This window comes from Chroicocephalus ridibundus, chromosome 10 (assembly GCF_963924245.1).
Source record: "Chroicocephalus ridibundus chromosome 10, bChrRid1.1, whole genome shotgun sequence".
Classification (NCBI taxonomy): Eukaryota; Metazoa; Chordata; class Aves; order Charadriiformes; family Laridae; genus Chroicocephalus; species Chroicocephalus ridibundus.
Genome location: NC_086293.1, coordinates 8,852,274 through 8,866,620, shown reverse-complemented (window position 1 = coordinate 8,866,620; position 14,347 = coordinate 8,852,274). Strand labels below are relative to the sequence as shown.

Here is a 14,347-nt window from a genome sequence, read left to right as displayed (position 1 = left end):
CTACGCTGATTCCCCCGGGCTGAAGGCTGGGGGGGGAGGTACAGCGTAGCGTACAGCGTGTGGACAAGGCATCCACACAGAAGCCTACTCCTGGTCATTTTTATAAATACTACTGCAACTGTGAGGTTCGTCTACAGTAATATTAGTAAATATAGGTAAAAAGGGACATTTACCTTTGAGTCACACACATCAACAGGCATCTGGCACTAGGGGCTCTCCCAGGCCCCTTTGCCTTCAACATCCCGTGTAAAACATGACAATTCCAATGTCAGCTACCCACATGGACATTACTTCAAGACTTTCTCTGTCCCAAAGTAATGCATTTCTTCAGTTTACAATTCCCTGGATTTTTTTCCCATGCTAAAGCTTTTGTGAGTGCATTTCAAGACGTCCCTATTTAAATTCAATATTACCAGCTATAACTCACAGCTGTCCACAACTGAATCAACCTCTTTAGCACCTATATGCTCCCTAGCGTGCCTAGATGATTCTTATCTCCTAAAGATAAAAGCCTGAGCCCTGAAGCAAGAACTGGCAAAGGCTGGCAGCATCCTAGCCCCTGCTCAGCCAGGAGACAACTCTTCCTAACACTTCAAGTACTGCCTTGTGCAATCTTTGCTGTTTGCTGGCTTGTGAGCAAATATTAAATCTATTAATAGTTACACATTTCATAACTCAGAAAACAGTGCCTGCTATAAATTAGTGATTATCCCTTTCTAATCCATTCTCTGAGCACCTCTGGTTCCAGCAGCAACACAGCACATCATACTGAACTGTGCCAGCAGCTCGCAGCTGAGATGCTCATCAGGAGATGCTGAGGTGCATTTAACTTTCTTACCAAAGGTTCTCAGGTTCTTGAAGTGCAAAACAGTACTCTCTGCTGCAAATGCCAAGGCAGTTCTAGAGGAAACCAGGACTCTTTTAAGAGCACTCAGTTTGTGGGTAATTCGGTTTTTAGAATGCAAAGCTAAGAGGCGGCAGGAGACAAAGAAAGTTTTTCTTTTGCATCCTGGTGCTTTGTGTCCTGGTAAGTGGAGAAGATTGGGAATTCTGCTTCAAAAGTGCACTCCTGACCTGAACTGAAATGCTAGAGATACCCTATGTCCATGCCCTTAGCTTAGTGCCCCTCAGTGAAGCTTAACTATGCCATTTTGCCCAGTGCTCCAGGACATCCCATTTCACCTACGCTAAACATTAGGGGATGCACGCTTATACTTGAAAATCAGCCGTTCTCTTCATTAGGTTTCACCCACACTAACTAGTGTGCAGGTATTTGAGTAGGTCATAGAACTGCAGTCTTCTCTGTGAACATGAATATTAGCTGCTAATCTAAGTTGAAATCCCATGTATTCTCTCTTCACTATAAAGAGCACAAATAGTTTGTAATGGCCACTTACCCTAAACCTTCCAGAACATCTCTGATGAAACTCCTATTATTAGTCACAAACGGAGAGGGGAAAAAAGGCAAAGCCAGAATTACAGTGCAAGATCTTTTGGCAACCAAACCCCGTCCCCATCAACAGGTCACAGCAGTTGCCAGGAGTGGTTGCTGTACCGTTAAATTCTTTTGTTTTTTCCAAAACAAAAACTTGTTCTGCAGCTTCTGGTCATAATGACTGATGCTGAGGAAGCAAATTATATCCTCTACACGTTTTTAGGGACATATCGGAAATGGGGTTTTAATACCTTAAAATCTCAAGTATATGCCCAAGGCCACGGGTTGGGTTCATCTCTAGTGTTGTGAGAGCAATAGCATCACTACATTTTGACGATTTGCTGTTCTCAGAGTAATAAAATCAATTTCAGTCCAGTTTAGTCCACTGCAGTAGAGGGACTTCTACTACTTGATTTCTTCACCACCCTTCAGCTCAAATTTTATGCCCTCAGCTTTTATTTTTCCATTTTAAAAAAGTCATGAATATTCAGGAGTGTTTATAAAACAGAATAAAATTTGGTTTTATATAGCACTTCTTGTACTTAGGCTACATGCTCTCCTTCTCCGAATAAATGATTCTGATTCTCACAGTGTGCCGATGGAACAGTCATTATGCATCTGGGAATGACTGCCTGGAAATCAGCCTACATGTGAAATAATGTGAAAGCAGCTTTCCTCTGGTTTTTGCTTTCATTTTTTAAATGAATCAAGATTCTTCAGAGAAGAACAGGCAGAAAAGGTCAGGACGTAAATGAAGATGCTCTGTGTTACAAACTAAAAAAGGTCTGAATTACTTATTACTTTCTTGAATTCAGACAACAAAGTGTGTGGTCTAAACATAGCTTGTAGACTCAGTCCTGGGATTTTAGCACTGAGCACCTATGGGAAATTATGCCCTTTTTGTTCATATTGAGGAGTACATTATTTTGGGAAGAGCCCATCTGATTAGAGCAAAGGGATCAGAACACAACCCCATAATGTAGGTCTATATTAGATAGTGATAACTATAAGTACAACTTTATTTGTCTTCAGATCTTTGTCTCATAAAAAGTGTTATTTAACCCAATTTTTAATCTATGGCAAATCTTCACTTAAAACTAAAGGCAATTACCCTTACTAAACACTGGGTTTGGACATTATTTTAACACACAAAGAAAACTCATCAACCAGGCTTGTCAAGTTGCCTCAGTGTTGCAGCACCAGAGGTTTTGTGGTCATTCTTACGAATGAGTTGTCCATCATCCCTTCGCTAATAGTTCTGTATTCGGGGATTCATTTCACCACTAACTTCAGTTTAACTATTTCATCACAGTAATTAACTGCAGCAGAGCCTAAAGGCCACAACCGGGTTCAGTTGTGTTAGTCACTGTTCAGACCCATACTGAAATCATGGTCTTCTTGGTCCTAGTTCATGGCAAAGTGCACCAGATGCTGGAGGCAGACCCAGCAGGTTGGAGAAAGGAGGATGGGGTAACCAAAGTTGGAGCATGTACAGCTAACTTATGTCTCAGTGCAAAAAGCAATTCACAGCTCATGTTTCTACCACCTGCAGACCTTATCCGTATGCAGATCTTCAAAATAGGTTGGAGCCAGAGACAATTAAACATCAAAAGTTGTGAGAAAACAAAAGTGTTTTATTCCTGGAATTCTCATTCTGCATCTTGCACGTCTACTAGTTCTAAGAAAAGATTAAGCGCATGATAAATGTGAAGATTTAAATCTCATTGGCATGCAATGAGAATTCGCAAGCAAAAGAAGTTTGGACATGTCCCAGAAGTGGGACATGCCAGAGCTCCTGTCACAACAGCTTACTACATGGGCATCTATGACTTTGACCCGATTCACGCAGTGATCAATGATGTTCACAGCCTCTGGAATAAAATATTTTAGCCTTTATGCTGACCAGTAATAAAAGCACTTTATATCATTATCTAGTCTGATTCAGGCTGGACTTGCAGCTTATATGTAAAGATTTTCACAGAGGAAATAAGCTAAATGGATTTAAATGAATAGCCTGAAGTCTCAGACGTGTGACTCCAGTCAACTTAACAACATCTGATGTTGAGCTGCATGAGTTTATGAAGCTCTTCATTTATCTGAGTGGCAGAGGCTTTCTTCTATAGCTGGGGAATTGATTGCTGAAGTTGCCAACAGTGTTATACCAGACATTCAAATACTCATTAAAATCAGAAGTAGTTCAATAATCTTTTACTTTCAATCAGGTTTAGATGAATTTCTCATTGTTTTTCATTTTGCCTGTGAGCCTAAGAAATCATGCTGATAATGGATTTTATTAATGAAGGATGTGACAGACTCTAGTGGAGGCTGAAGTGGCAAGAAAAAGCTCTTTATACAGAATAATGCCACAGCTTCTCTACATTCTCCTTCTGGAGAAAGAAGTTGTCATCATTACAGCGCATCTTCTCCTTTCGTGTTTGCTCCCTATTACTCCTTAAGTAAAGAATGGGGGATATATATATTTATAGATTAGAGACAGCCAACATGGCTTCACCAAGCGCAAATTGTGCCTGACTAATCTGATGTCATTCTACAATGGAGTGACTGCATCAGCGAACAAGGGAAGAGCTATGGATGTCATCTACCTGGACTTCTGTAAGGCCTTTAATACGGTCTCCCACAACATTCTTGCTGTTAAGTTGGAGAGATATGGGTTTGATGGATGGACTGTTAGATGGATAAAGAATTGGCTGGATGGCCACATCCAAAGACTTACAGCCAATGGCTTGATGTCCAAGAGGAAGCCAGTCGTGAGTGGTGTCCCTCAGGGGTCTGTACTGGGACCAGTACTATTTAATATCTTCATCAGTGACACAGGCAGCGGGATTGAGTGCACCCTCAGCAAGTTTGCGGATGACACAAAGCTGTGTGGTGCAGTCAATTCTCTAGAGGGAAGGGGCTGCAACCCAGAGGGACCTTGACAGGCTCGCGGAGCAGGCCAGTGTGAACCTCACCAACTTAACAACCTGGGTTGGTGCACTTGCCAGTATCAATACAGATTGGAGGATGAATGGATTGAGAGCAGCTCTGTGGGACACTGGTGGATAAAAAACTGGACAAGAGCTAGCAACGTGCGCTCGCAGCCCAGAAAACCAATCATATCCTGGAATGAATCAAAAGAAATGTGGCCAGCAGGTCTCGGGAAGTGATTCTCCCCCTCTACTCCATTCTTGTGAGACCCCACCTGGAGTACTGCGTGCAGCTCTGGGGCCCTCGGCCCGGGAGAGACACGGAGCTGTTGGAGCGGGGCCAGAGGAGGCCAGGGAGATCCTGCAAGGGCTGGAGCCCCTCTGCTCTGAGGACAGGCTGAGAGAGTTGGGGGGGTTCAGCCTGGAGAAGAGAAGGCTCCAGGGAGGCCTTATTGCTGCCTTTCCGTATAAAAAAATATCACAGTGAACTGAAATAAAAGTTCAAAGCACCCTGGGTGTATCTACACAGCATTACACATGAGCCAAATATATTCACACCGCTCAGACACAGGCAAGTATAACCTGCTTCTTATGTACAGTTAATTGGATTCTCTCATTGCCTTCTAATTAGAAACTTTTCTGGTCCCTTTTTGTGGAGGTCTTTTGCTCTTACTGCCCTTTTACAGTGCCTTTCTGTAGGTTTCTGAGACTCCCAAATAAATCACTGCTTCTCCCTCCCCCCGAAGCTTTACACCAATTAAACTGCAGAACTCTCACTCAGAGGTGAGCATACATCCTCATATTGGAGGAACTCGTCTTCGCTTCTGAATTTTACGGTCAGCTTTTTTTGCATTTTAACCCATTCCATGACAAAAACAGTAATTAAAGTAAAATATTGTTGTGTGATACATGTTCTCTCAGAAGCCTGGTGTAACTATCTTTTCCATGAGCAGAGCTATATTATCTCATTAAACGTTCCAATGCAAACACGGTTTCTTGAAGCAATAAGACACCTTTTTAAAGAAAGCAAGCCGTACAGGTGAGGCACCACAGTCCCACCACTATTGTCTTAAATATGCAGCCACGTTCTCTTAGCAAAATATGCCAGACTTTCAGATAATCTGATCTAGAATTTCTAATCTAGAAATTCTATGGAAGCATTGGTTTAATTTGTTCCCTGACATTTTAATATCACCCTTAGAGCATGCTCCAGAGAATTTAAGAAAAATAAAATCTGTTGAGTAAAGCATACAAACTGACAATCAGAAACCTCCGTGCATTTGGCTGGACATAAGACTGGAATGGAAAGCTAAAAAGGAACCTGATATTTGCTTCCAACAATAGTCTGCATCCTCACAAAGCCACAGAGTCACCTGCCCTTAGAAAGACCAGACTCCAAAGAGGCCATGACACAGCAGTGTCAAGATGCAGCGTCAAGAAAGCAAAAACAACTGGCACAAGGACCCTTTCCAGGCTGATTAATGACTCGTAGCAATTACTCACTTCATACAAATGCTCACAGGATATTAGAAGTTAGTATTTTGTAGTTCCGTCAGATTTCAGATAAGCAACCGCTGTATTCCACAGGGAGGAAATAAACCCTCAAGCTTGAGTTGAAAGTAAACTATAGTTAATAAAAGGTGTTACTCCTATTTTGCTGCAATAGAATAATACAGACAAAGGGACTCTGCTGGATGATGCTGGACAAATAGCAGCATCATTAACAGCTGTAATTTTGTTTCATCTAATTTATGGGTGTGATCCTGACCTCAGATTGGACAGAACTTGCACCTCCTGTGTAAGCCCTGACGAAGGACTGCTCAATGAGGCTCTGTGTGTCCCCAAAGAGGGTCTGATTTCTCTGTTGCACTATTTTACACCAGTGTGGCACCAGTGTCTCTCCTGATGCTCGAGAGAGTGTGACAAGGAGAAGAATCAGCCCAAGAAACACCACTAAAAGATATTCAACCTAACTTCTAGCAGTGATTATTCCCAGTGTTTACTTCTGAAGGAGAAAACTGCAGCTAACTTAGCGTACGTGCTATGCAGCTTCTGCCAGCAACTCTGTGTGTCAAAGAAAGAAAAGACCCTTCATGTTTCTGCATTTTCAAGTTGTTCTTTTTTCCACTTTTTGTCCCCCTTTGAACACTTCTGAGACACCCAAAGGAGTGTCTTGAGTGACTGAAGTCTGAGAAGCACAGATATGAACCAGAAGCTGATAACTTCCCTGCACTGTCAGTACAGTCAGGTCTTAACAGCTGACACTGAGGGATTCCCTGGGGTTTTCTGAGCTGTTCTTTCACCACTGCTAAATTTTCTAACTCTAGATTTCAATTTTTCTGAAACTTAATCAAAAGTTTAGTTTTCTTTGGTCTGATTCCTCAAAGCAAAACATTTCTTACTATGTTAATCTTTCCCTGAACAAAGAAATGCTCTAGAGCTCTAACAGCAAATTGAAATTGGAATCTGAGTACTGCGATCATTTAGGTAGCTTATTGCCACACGGCTGACTAGTCTTGTCTTTTGCAGCCAGAGTTTGTCTTCAGAGCTGGAATGCATGGAGGAGGGAAAAGGGAAGCAGGAGGAGATAAGAGAAAGGCAAAGGAAGGGGGGAGTCATGGTTGGGAGGAGCTTTGGTGTCACTCAAAAGAGCACAGCTCTATCTCGTGATGTTCAATTTGGGATCATGCATTTAATTTCTAATACAGCCCCAAAGGTAATTACTCAATTTCTCTTTTATTGCAGTTCTTACAGTCTCACGTTATTTTACTGCTCTTTCTGATATTGAATGATGCCAGACCCACAGGAGCAGCTGAAACGTTCCAACTCAGCCAACTCAGCCCAGTTACAACCTATGGCTTGCGTTGCTTAAAGGAGATTTTAAAAAAAAATAAAACAGAACAGCTCCCCAGGAATGAGAAGCACATCTGTATGCAAAATTTTCAGCATCATTTGAATACTGAAAATTTAGTAATGCAAGGACAATACTGATTTATACCAGCTAAAGATGATATAATGGATATAGGTCCCATTTGCTTCACTGAGCTCTGAGCAGTGTAGCAGCGCTGGCAAGTTCAATCCCCCGAGAAGTCCCTCGTTAGCTCTGTCAGCCTGTCACAGCCACTACAGCCCAAATCCTGGAAAGAGATGCCACTGAAGAGAGGAGATGCTGTGGTCTAACAGATAGGAAATTTACTCCAGACTGGACCAGAAACAATTAATAGACTATTTCCTATTCATACTTTAAAAAAAAAAAAAAACTAAACCCAAAGCCCTAGACTTCTAGCCTCATACTACTTAATTTTTATCTTAATTTTTTTAAAAATTAAGAAAATTCATCCACAATATAACTCCATTGAAGTTATTGCCTCTACCCCAACCCTGATTCAGTCTTGAACCTGAAATCAAGGGAGTTTTGACATGGAGAAATTTGGTTCTGCTGGGCTATCAAACTTTGCTGGTGCGAATTTAAAATAAAGGGTTTACCATCTGTGGTAGCACCCACGGAACATGCTTAAATGAGATTTCTTTGTGAGGAAACTTATTCCAGAGTCTCCTAAGTATCACAAAACTGTTATTTTTTTAGCACCACTATAAAGAAACTTTCTTTTGAGACTAGACATCAATATAATTTGATTTTTTTCCCCCCATATCACAGCAAAAATAATAGGCAGTCACTTCATGAGTCATTTGTTTATCACAGTGCCTTTGATACATGAATGTGATCAAGGACATTAACATGTTTTCCGAAGCAGAAAAACATTAAATAAGCAGAGACCTTTAGCAACCTCTAGTGATATCAGATAAGATGATACAGTATCGCTCATTTAACTTGATCTTTTCTTTCAGGTTTCCAGGAGACTGTACCTAAATTCTGCTAAAATCACAGACTTACTTATACTAGATCTGAACTACTTCAAGGCTGAAGTTGATTCACATGCTGTAGTAGAGCTCTGCTTCCACTCTCACACCCAGAAAGAGACGACAGTTGTCAGACGCACCTGTCACCTAGAGCTGCCACTGTCACGTATATTGTCAGATCTTCACCCAAGACGATGACTACTTCAGCAAACCTGGCTACTTCATTTGTGTTTAAATGGGAAAGATAAACCTTTGAAAAATTTATGGCATAACTCTAAATTCATGGTCATTAATTTGTTTCTAATTTTTAATGTTGTCAATTTGCCAGGCAGTTGAGAATTCTGAGCACCAGAATCTAGTGGTAACAAAACTGTTGTGGCCCTGCAGACTGCTAAATTATTATACTAGCAAGTTCCGAACAATAACACCATGTGATCAGGATTACAGAAGTTCAAATAAGCCATGATTTATTGTGTAATCAGATACTGCCTCTTAAGGTCCCCAAACTCTCTGATACTATACATCACTGACCTTGCAATTAAGTGGTCTGCAGCTACCAGCGGGTAAGAGGATTTCATAACCTTGCAATTTAAGTCCGCTACAGAACGAACACATTGCACCTGGCTTGACTGTCAAAACTGGCTTCTTTATACAAGCCAGGAAAAGGAGTTGCTAACCCAGAGCCAGCTTTACCAAGAGTTCAGAGCTGCTCCGTATCGGCTGTTGTGCTGGGTCTGGCTGGGAGGGAGCTAATGCAAGTACTAAGCAGTCTGCCACGTCCGTGCGCTCAGAAAGTGCCAACTGCAAGACTCTCTCTCTTGATCTGACATCATTTTACATATATGCTGTACGAAACTCCCTATGTAAGACCAAGCTAAAGTCTACTGTTTGGGGTAACAGCAGTTGACAGCTTCTAGCACCCAATAAGACGATGGTTAAATTTTGCTTCTGGAAGGCAAAATCCACATTGTCTGTCATCAGCGCTGGGGGCCTAGCAGTTTAAGGGAGAATTTCACTTTTTCTTGGTACTCCCACACACATTTTTTTTCCTAAGTTAGGCACCCATCTCACGCTACAGACAGGAGACAGAAATGCCTTTCAGCAGCTCTCTGCAAGATGACCTCTGTTCTTAAATCTACACAAGGTCTTATATCAGTCTTTGCCCAGGAGCCTTAGACGACCTTTTTACTGTTGGAAAACCTGGCAGAGCCTGAACCTGGGGTGATGTGCTCATAGGCAGAAATGATGAGGGATGTACAGAACTCTTCATTCTGCGGAATTCTCTAAATGTCTATGCTTAGCTAGATCTGAGCTACTCCTGTCCATCAGAGAGAGACAAAGGGACACATAAGTTAAGGCCAGGGCAGTGTGCTGGATTGAAGTCTCCAGATTCTTTTCACAGCACCATGTTAAAGAGCAGCTGAACCACCACTGATAGAAGCGAACTTCAGCTGGAGATGAGAAACACTTAATATAACCCAGTTCCAGCTGAACTACGTTACACACTCACAGATGTGGGTATCTTTAATTTACTATCAATGTAGCAGCGTTTTTCAGTTCCCATTACAGGCTGTATTGACCAACGCTGCCTACCTTCAAGTAAAGAAAACTGCTAGATACCTTTTTTCTGCCTATGCCACTATGTGTTTATACAACTGCCTTGCTCGGTACCTGGCCCCACGCAGAAATGAAAGTGATTCTAATGAAGATGGAGTTATTGTTTTTCAATAAAAGCACAAGCAGTTGTAAAAGGTCAAGATTTACTCTGGTGTTGGCTTAGAAACATTTCTTATTCAAATGACAAAGGTACTATGTTGATAAAGTACAGTTAGTGATCAATGGCACTACCTGTTTATCAGGCAATCCTTGGCATTTCCATAATTTCTCCAGGCAATAAGACTTGAGCTTCGCTTACTCAACATGAGCAGCGGAGGCTGAGAAATAATCACAGATTATCACTGAGATCTTCCAGAAAGCATTTTAAAAAAGGTCTACCAGCTTCTTGTTCTTGATGAGCCATTTCAAATGTCAAAATGTTGGGTGACATTTCTGAATAATAGTTACAAAAATGTGATGTTATGAAAGTTTTAAATCTGCATCTTCCATGTCGGCCTCTGAATCAGAGTCATGGAAATGCAGGTCTAAGAAGGACTTTAAGAATATTTTTTTACTTTTTCTAGTTGCTTTACTTTTTTATAGTTTCTAGATTTACAAGCATTTTCTATGTGACCTATAGATCATCACAGAGCAAATTTAACAAAAGGACTGCTTTTATTAATGACCTTTTACTCATCCCTTTGAAGTCATTCCAAACCCTGCATTGTCTCATACCACAAGTTGAAAATCACCGATGCATTACAGCTATCTCCGCATTCAAGGATATGAAGACCATCACCAGCCATTCCAGGAGTGCATTCTAGAATTCCATCATACCATTTACGTGCCAACACAGAACACTTAAAATCTGATAGCAGCTATAGACAAGGAAAGAAAGAAACGTGAAGGAGAAAACTGCTTATTAAAGTCATCAGCGGTTTGTAGAAAGAATCCTGTGAAATTGCTCATTGAACAGGATGTTACATCATTGTTTAAGGGCCAAGAGAAATGTTCATATCACAAACAGCCACACCAAAGCTTCACTGAGTGAAGCTCCAACCAAACACACCTTTTCCATTTACCATTTTCTTGACTTAAATTTGCACGCCAGGCCCACTGGGCTTGCTGATTTCTACTTCCTTCCTAAAAAAACCAAAACAACGCAACTGCTTTTGACTTTTCTTGTCACTGTCTGAGACTTTCAAAGCACGTCACATGCATCAAAAGTCACTGTATTGTATCACTATCGCTTATTTGTGGACAGGGAACACAAAACTCGGGTATTTAGAGGTCTACCTAATTTCAGTTACTATCTATGAAAAGCCTGACTCTGATCTTTACTGATGGATTTCTGCCTTCCGAGTGGCGCACCACTCCGAGTCACAGAGCAATTCAATGGGAGAGCCAGAAATAGAATACAGCTGTCCCAATTCCCAGACTCCATTCTAACAAAATGACCATGTGGCCTCCCAGCTTGGTGCTTGTACAAATACACCAGCTGCTGTAGTTTGCATCTGCAAACCGTTCTCTAACTGCTTTTAAATGTATCTTTGTTCATACTCAGGCTCAACCAAAAAGGCCCAGGGGGAAGGGAGTGACAGAAGAGTTGCAAAGCATATAGACCCTGTGACTCGGTCTCCTCAGCAGAAGCAGGATCAAATGACACAAGGAACTTTTGCTCCAGCGCTACGTGTTCGTTCACTCAGCTTCCCTTGGGATGCTCAGAGTGTGCCAGCTGGCCAAATGTGAAGAGGAAGCTATGAGAAAATCACAGAAGCCATTCCTAAAAACCGATACTACTCCTGGTCTCGGCATATCCCTCACCGGTCAGGTACAGGCTTTTATTGTCCCATAAAGCATGACGTCCAATATTTGGCCTACAGAACAGGTTTAATTGTGATCTCTGCCTCCAAACGGCAGCTGAATGCCTCCTGATTCTCACTTCATGATGTTTGCTTGTAAACAAACCCATTAAGAATCAGTGGAGAAGTCCATTGTTATTACAATGACTATGGAAGTTATAAAGATGAAAATTACATAAAGGTTTTTGTCATTAAGTAGCTAGTAGTACAATATGAAAATCACCTTACTTGAACAACTGGTTGTGGGGATCTTCTTGCCCCCGCCCCCCCCAAGGCATCAAGCTTCATCTAAATGGCTATGAATGATGAGCAGGGGAACAGTTCTAAACCGAGTACTCTATGAACTTCCCTCATATTAACCAGATAATTCACTCAACCCTCCAAAGAAAGGACTTGCTGACCTATTGTGTTCTACGCAATGTGCACATCTCAGCACTGCGTTAGATCTCTGGTGGCTTCTGTGGTTAACAGAGTACAAGATGTAGGTTTCCCAGTTGATTTTTAGCCAGTAATACATACCTCCAACACAGTGAAGGCCTGGATTTTAAGTAACAGCTTTCAGTTTCGCTGGTGCCATTAGTGATGGGTGCAAGCGATAGCAATAAAAAGCCCCTAACTATTTTCTTTGACACATACTTCACAGACACAGTGGGACTAATGGACAGTACCAGAAACTATAGACCATATCACTAATATTTGCTGAGACCTTCCCGTAAATGGTCCCTGCTGGAATTGTAGAGCAAAAACACCAGTTGTCTTCATCCTGCTGGTAATGCTTTCTTATAAGCCTGTCCTTACAAGGGGGAAGAAATCCTTGCCAGGATAAAATGACTGTCTTCTTTCTTCCAAGTCCTTTTGAAACACTGCAGCGAAGTTTACAAATCAACTGTGACCTAGCCCTGATTAGCTTGATGATGATCTACAGCTACCAAAACCCTTGAAATGTCATATTTACGCCAACACAACCGACATGAATACTCCATCTTCCTACTTGCTCAATCATTTCATACAACTACAGGTGTATGTACCTAGGTATGGTAGGTGTAGCTATACGTAGTTGTAGGTACATACACCTACACTTCATTCTAACTCTCTTGGGATGGATGGTTTCAGTTTTACGGTAAGTATAGTACTTACCGTAATGAGATTCTGATCTTCACTGCTGCTGTGCTACAGGAGTCCTAAAACAGGAACCTAAAAGAAAAAATGACTAATCTTACTGCAGGAAGAATAATTTAAGTCCTCACAAAATGAGCAGACCAAATAACTTCATAACTACTAAGAACAATAAAGCCACTAGAAAAAAGTCAGGAACAGTTCATTAGTAAAAACCACACACATAACGCATATGCATACTCGCAGGTACACAGAAACAACAGGGGAAGGGAGCAATGCTTGAACTAACTGTTACCTATTTCAACCAGATCAGCTGATAGGACTGATACCTGAAACAAACTTTGTTAGTAACACCAGATCCGTGTTCAAAATTCCTCTCTCCATCTGATTCCAGGTTGCGCCTCCATTAAGAATAGCTGCCCTTGGAGGCTGTGTGCAGCTGCCTTGCTGGTGTGGTCCTGCCACTGGCCCCGTTTCCCTTCCTTATCAGACCAACAGAGACAACTTGAAGGTAAATCACATTTGCACTGCATCCGTAAAGCAAGGCTTGAGATCACTTTGCTGAGTAACTTATACAAGTCTTTTACAGCAACTGAAAGGAACAATAAGAAATAAAATTCTTTCAATTTAAAAGCTGCTATAGAAATGTCTGAATTTCAAGAGGAAGATGTTCTATAGGCAGCCCCAAGGGCCAGTTCTGGAACTTGTCATTCTGCTTTTACTCCATCTTCTTATTTGTGTTCCCACTGTGGTCTCTGGTCTCTAACCATTGGGCATTTTTGCGTGTCAAGCCTTCAGGAGCCTCTCAGCTGTCCGTTTCTGACACCTGAAGAAGCAGGGGCTGGCAGGTGGGATTTTCAAATACCCTCTGTGCTGATTGCTCCCAGAGAACGTGACAGAGGAACTAGCTGCAAGCTGAAGATTGGTGACCTTAAAATCCAAACCAGCATTTTCAAACACTTTGTGCCAAATACTAAATCTCTTATCAACTCTTCTCTGTCACACGTATTTGCTCCCTTTCACACCCTAATTGGCTTCTCTATCATAATTAGGATGTGTTAGCAGCAAGTGTAAAGGCACAGCATAGAGGAAACAAATTAGCGTGTTACTCCTTTAATTGCTATGGGAAGCAGTGACCTCCTATTTACAGACCTCCAACTGACTTTGCAAGTTACTTGACAATGTGAACCAGACTTACTTCTTAAAAGGAAGCTGGATGTCCACCATTTCTAATCATACCAAATTAGATTTCCCTGAGTCTCTTCTTGCTCCATCATGAAACTCGCCCCAGCTTAAACCCAGTATTTTGGCAAAGTAAACTGAGCTGTAAATTTGCTTTGTCCAATGACTAATTCCCTGTTGGAAGTGAAAAGAATCTCTTGACTGCTGTCATTAGCAGCCGTGAAAAAACAACAGGCTGGGCAGCAGGGGTGTTTTTTGGTGCCCGGAGTCATAGGGTCTTGCTGACTTTATTTGGTTTGAATGATCCTGGACTGTGCCTGAAGCAAGAGACAGGGCACAATGATACTCTTTCTGAAGATGGCCACTTT

At 41.6% G+C, this 14,347-nt stretch overlaps 1 long non-coding RNA gene across 1 annotated transcript in view; it reads right to left on the bottom strand.

The window, feature by feature from the left end:
- Positions 1 to 14,347, bottom strand: part of LOC134521377 (uncharacterized) — a 60,159-nt gene that overhangs the window by 19,635 nt on the left and 26,177 nt on the right. Inside the window, exon 2 of the long non-coding RNA XR_010072732.1 lies at positions 12,819 to 12,875. This is a non-coding gene — a long non-coding RNA (uncharacterized LOC134521377). The remainder of the gene's footprint in view (positions 1 to 12,818; positions 12,876 to 14,347) is intronic.